This window comes from Anomaloglossus baeobatrachus, chromosome 2 (genome assembly GCF_048569485.1).
Source record: "Anomaloglossus baeobatrachus isolate aAnoBae1 chromosome 2, aAnoBae1.hap1, whole genome shotgun sequence".
Lineage (NCBI taxonomy): Eukaryota > Metazoa > Chordata > Amphibia > Anura > Aromobatidae > Anomaloglossus > Anomaloglossus baeobatrachus.
In genome coordinates this window covers 279968763-279974762 of record NC_134354.1, presented here as the reverse complement: position 1 = coordinate 279974762, position 6000 = coordinate 279968763, and positions in this window count along the sequence as shown.

The following is a 6000-nucleotide window of genomic DNA, read 5'->3' as shown; positions in this document are numbered from 1 at the left end:
CCCCACATCCAGGGAACCCCTGACCCGGAGGATAGTCACAGGTCCCAATGGTGACTGGGCCTCGGTCGACTCTACCGCAGGCCCTTCCTCCAATCAGCCTCTCCGGAGACTGCTGCATGGTGAGAAGGTAGGTCTGGGGCTATTTACAAGACCCAAATGTTTACGGGTTGGCTCACAAGTTCTAAGCCATTGTCTTTAGAAACGAGGGTTTAACTGTAACGGGATCAACAGACGGTCCCAACGGGGGCTTCAATCTTGGGGTAGCCTGGAACCGCTACCTTACTCCATTCTCCACCACGGGCCTCCAGTACCACCTCCATATGGTACACTGCTCCGGACCCCGATGGTAGCTTGCCGCAGGTGATCTTTCTCCGTATAAATGCGGGCATGCACATCCGCTTTACCCTTTCCTCGGGCAGCGATCTCCCTGCGCAGCTCTTGTTGCTGCCGCTCCCAGTACTGGGCATGGGTTCCGTGTCTCACCTCCTCCTCAGGAGCCAGGCCCACTTGGGTGCCCTCGGCGCCAGCTACTACCGGCCTCTCATATTGCCATTGGCCCCACCTGATCAGTGGCCTGCTCCGCCTCTCCGCAGGTGCACTCCGGCTGCTCCACAGATGGGATGGAGTGCTTAGGAGCGGCCGGCACCATGGCCGGGGTAGACCTCCGGTTGAGTGCTGCCTCCGTTGCGGCTGGGCGGACTGCCGGGGCCGATGTCATCTCTGTTGCGGCCCGGCAGATTGCCGGGGCCGGATTGGATGTCGTCAGCGGTGCCGGAGCGATGGTGACGGTAAGGCCTGAGGGCCCAGCAGCTGGGTCCTCCCCCGTAGATGGTACGGGCTCCGCTGCCACGGACTGGGGCAGCGGGTCAGTCGGGGCGTTGGCTGCGGACACGGGGGTGATGAGGGAAATGGCGTGGCGGACGGGAGCAGGCCGGGCCCCTCAACCGGGGACGGCCGGGTCCTGGGGAACATAGGGGCGTGGGTCACTGCTTACCCGCTCCTCCGAGATCATCTCCACTTTGCGCGCCCGGACAGCTGCAGCCAGGCCCTTCATCTCTGACACCCACTTCGCCAGCATGAAGTGGGCTTGGGCCTGGATCCTCCGACACATCCTGCCGCGTTGGTGTCCAGGAACGGGTTTCTGCAGAGTCCTGGCGTCCCTGCACTTCACAGCACTAGTTACATGCCGCTCCGTCCTCCCCCTTGGTCTTTTGCCGGCACTTCTCTTTCAGGCCTGCTAGTTTCATTTTTTGACTTCCGGCCTCGCTTTTCGGCCGCGTTCCCAGGGGGCGGGGCTTCGGCTTTCGCGCCCTTTTCGCGTGGAAGAAGACGCTGGCTGCAGTTTTTGTGCCTAAAAATGGCAACCAAAATGGCGACTTCTGAAAATTTAGCAATGGATCGCCGCTGACTGTCCAATACAAGGCGCACTTCCACAAGGTAAGTGGATGGGTAAGAATCCTGTTCGTGACGCCAGGTTTCGGGGTGTGCTATCAGCCGACGCCGCTCGGGTCCAGACCTTTAGGGGTGGTGGCTCGAGGGTCTCCAGACCCGGGGGTCTCGCGGACACACCGAATAAAAGGGGGGACGTATATGTACGGGCTGGGCCGTATTAAGTTTGTGACGCCACCCACGGTGCGTGGTGAATTAGTACACCATCGCTGCAGTTATGGGGTGCCCGGGGGAGATGTTGTGCAGCAAGTTGTTAACCCCTCCGTGGGCAGGGATGGTGGCCCCGGGGCCCGATGGCTCGGTGTGGGGGATAGCGACCGCAGGGGGTACTGGTGTAGTCACTGTTAGTAAAACACACGAGTCTCTGGTAAACCAAGGTTATGGTGATCGGTGCCGCGGCCAGTTGCATTCAGGGTCCCCCACCCGGCTGGTGGTCTCTATCTCTGTCCTCTGCACTGTTTTAAGTAGAAATGACTTCCCAGTTTGAAACATAGGAGTCCGCTCTCGGCTGGATGTGGCCTAAGGAGCAGTGCCCGCAGACGCTGGCCCGTGAGATCTATGGGCCCTGGTGGTGACCTCTTATCCTTAATCGGTGGGCTGTTGTCTTCCATGAGGGACTTTGGGTGGGACAGGACCTCTAGTCCTGGCCTCAATCAGTTAATTAACCAGTCTGCTTGGTTCCGGTTTCTGGCTTCAGGGTCCAAGTACCCCCCTTGTGCTACGGTTTCCGGGTCGGTTCCCCGTGTTGGTACCGGCAGGCTACAACCCTGTCCCGGTCCACCTCGGTTCCACTGAGCCGTCTTCCCATCTCCTGCTGATGGAGACCACTGTCTGCCACCTAGCCAGTGGCACCAGGGCTCCTACCCTGGTACCGTTCAATCTGGACTTCTCCTGCTGGAGCTGCACTTAGCTGCAGCCCACACTCCTCTCCAACTTGAACTCTAAAACTTATCTGCTTGCTTTCCCGCCCTGTGCTGTCTAGACCCCTAGGTGGGCGTGTTCCAACCGCCTGGTCACGCCCACTGGTGTGTTTATCTTTCCCTAAGGGAGGGTGACTAGGATTTCAGGTCAGCTATGTGTTGCCTTATGAGGGAAGGTGTTATGCAGGGGCATAACTGTGACTACCTGGTTTTGCCACACACACACACACACACACACACATACACACCTGGATTCTCACCTGTACCCAGCGATGTGGTCCCCGTCATTGAAGTCCCCAGCGCTGCTCCTGCTTCCAGCTCTTCAGAGCAGTGAGTACGAGTGGTTGTCAGGAGCGGGAGGCAGCAGAGCCGAAGAAACAGCACTGGATACAGGTAAATATAGAAAATATTTTATTTATTATTTATTTGTTTTCTCTGGGGGAGGGGAGAGAGAGAATACACACACACACACACGATATGTAGAAAGGAATTTGCAGCATCCAAGTTCCAGATTTTTTTAAAAAACGAATTTCTTTATTCCAAAATGATTTAAAAGGTCATTCCATATGTATAAAAACAAGTGGCAATTATCAAACAGGTACGCGTTTCGGAGGATCACCTACATCACCATTCAAATGAAAAGCTCTTAAAAAAGGTCAAGAGGGAGGGGAAATTCACAGAGAAATGACATCACATGTGTAGAAACACGACTGAGTAGGTAGCACATGAGATAGACTTTTTACAATACATTTGAAATTTCATTTTTCACATTGAGCCCATATGGCATTCTGCTATTAAGTAAAATTATCCATTTTGCTTTCCAGCGGTGTAACAATTTCATCATATCGCCACCCTTTTTAGGGGGGATCCCTTTTTCTGCAGCATTCACTTTGAGCGATGTCAGATTGCCAGCATGCACATTTAAAAAATGTTTAGATGCGGCAGACAAGCTCCGTCTAGTGTTATGGTTTACATCGTAGACGTGCTCTGAGATGCGACGGCGTAATGTACGGGAGGTATTTCCCACATACTGGACGTGGCAGCTCGTGCAGGTGATGATGTAGACCACCGCAGCGGTACCGCAATTAATAAAGGACTTAATGGTAAATTCTTGATTATTAGCACAAGATGTAAATTTAGTGGTATTAAACATGAACCTACATAAACCACAATTTTTTTGAGCACATTTGTAGGAGCCCAATGTGGGTAACCAATTATGTGAACAGTGACTTATATTCTTATTGAGCATTGTGTGATCACTAGGTGAGATGCAATTTGCTATTGTAGTATTAGGCTATGTGCGCACGTTGCGTAAATTCATGCAGTTACGCTGCGCTTTGCAGCGCAGCGTAACTGCATGCGTCCTGCGTCCCCTGCACAGTCTATGGAGATTGTGCAGGGGCCGTGCGCACGTGGCGTCTCAGAGCGCAGCGCTTCGGCTACTGCCGAAGCGCTGCGCAAAAAGAAGTGACATGTCACTTCTTCCGTGCGCTTTGCCGGCAGCTCCTGCTCTGTCTATGGCAGGAGCTGCAGGCAGAGCGCACGTTCTCGCCGGCACCATGCGCTTCAGAACGGAGCTTTTCAGCTGCGCTCTGAAGCGCACCTTACGGTGCTGGGCTAGTACGCAACATGTGCACATACCCTTACGCTTAGACACAAATCTCACGCCATTAGCCAAAATATTTTTTAAGGTGTTGTCAACCTGCAAGATAGGTAAAAATTTCTTGACAATATCGATGACATGATAATAATCACTACTAAAACAGGTTGAAAAAACTACCTGAGAAGAGGTTTGTGCAGATACAGAAAAAGAAGTGGATTTTTGTTCCAAATATTGCAGCCACTTCTTTTTCTGTGTCTGCACAAACCTCTTCTCAGGTAGTTTTTTCAACACTTTTCTTTAGTTTTTTCGGGTTTTTTTCTTCGCACAGTCAGTGCAAGCAGAGGAATGCAGGAATCTCTCCTCTGTTCCCTGCCCGGCACTTTCTCTGTGACACAAGGAGAGAAGCAGTGGTGGGGGACCCTAGGAGAACAGCATCAGCGCAGCCAGGGCCCATATAAGAGAAGAAGCAGCTCGGAGGGGGGCCCATTCAGAGGTGCCTGAGGAGTGAGAGGTGAGTGGTGACTAATAATCTGAGGGGGGCAATGAGGGAGGTTACTGGTGACTAATATTGGGGATGTAGTGATGTATTTGAGGGTGTATTGATGTCATTTTACAGGTGTAGTATATAGGCGTGTAGGGGTGTAGTTTATTACAGGTGTAGTATATAGGGGTGTAGTATATAGTGGTTTAGTATATGGGGTGTAGTATATAGTGGTGTAGTATATGGGGGTGTAGTATATAGTGGTGTAATATATGAGGGTGTAGTATATAGTGGTGCAATATATGGGTGTGTAGTATATAGGGGCTGTAGTATATAGGGGTGTAGTATATAGTAGTGTAGTATATGGGGGTGTAGTATATAGGGGTGTAGTATATAGGGGTGTAATATATGGGGGTGTAGTATATAGTGGTGTAGTATATAGTGGTGTAATATTTCGGGGTGTAGTATATAGTGGTGTAGCATATAGTAGTGTAGTGTATATGGGGGTGTAGAATATGGGGTGTAATATATAGTGGTGTAATATATGGGGGTGCAATATATGGGGATGTAGTGATGTAGTTTACTACAGGTGTAGTATATAGTAGTGTAGTATATGGGGGTGTAGTATATGAGTGTGTAGCATATAGTGGTGTAGTTGTGGCGCCCCTGACCTGGTCAGGCGCCACTGAGTACTGCACCCATGCTGGGTGAGTGCAAACAGGTAATCCAAAAGGCTGGAATAGGGTGTGTACGCACACACATAGTGACCAGGTCTCCCACACACTAGAAGGGACCCCTGGGCAGACCCAGGAGGGGGCGTACCTCCACATCTCAGCAAGGGGTGCTGGGGATGGGCTAGAAGCTAAGGTGGCAGTGGCAGTCAGAAAGAGGAGCTGGAGGTAGCCAGTCTAAAGTGGAGACGCAGGAGAGTGGACATGCTAGTCAGACCCTGCACGTGTAGTGGCTGTTGGCGGTGGAGAACAGTCACCAGAAGTTGGACAGAAAGACGCTGAGGAAGTCAGCTGGTCATGTACGGAGACTACAGGTGGCTAGGCACGCACGGGGAACAAGTCCCTAGAACCAGACATCTATTTAGTGGTCTGCTAAACCCGCCGGTGGGGTGGACCACAAGTCCCACACCAACCAAAACAGAGTCTGAGCATCAGCAGTAACGAGGGGGCCCATAAGGAGAATCGAGCCTGGAGCCATCTTCCTTGGTCCACGCTGAAGGATACCTGGTTCTCTCTTGGTGTATTTCAGCATCGCCCAGGTACCACTTGAAGCATTTGAAAGTGAGTAAAAACTAGTTGCAAGACACTTTGGGGCCGAGACTGAGTTATTCTGCGACCTCTAGTTCTACACACATACACCTGAGCCCCTGCAGCCAGCCTCACTCTCGGGAGGCCACACCACCCGACTGCAGATTCCATCAGCCCCAGACACTCGTTAAACTGCAGTGGCGGTCACCTAAAACCCTGACCGCTAACCGAGAGTGGCGTCACGACTCAGATGTAAATAACCGGACATACCTGTTGCCAGAGAAGATC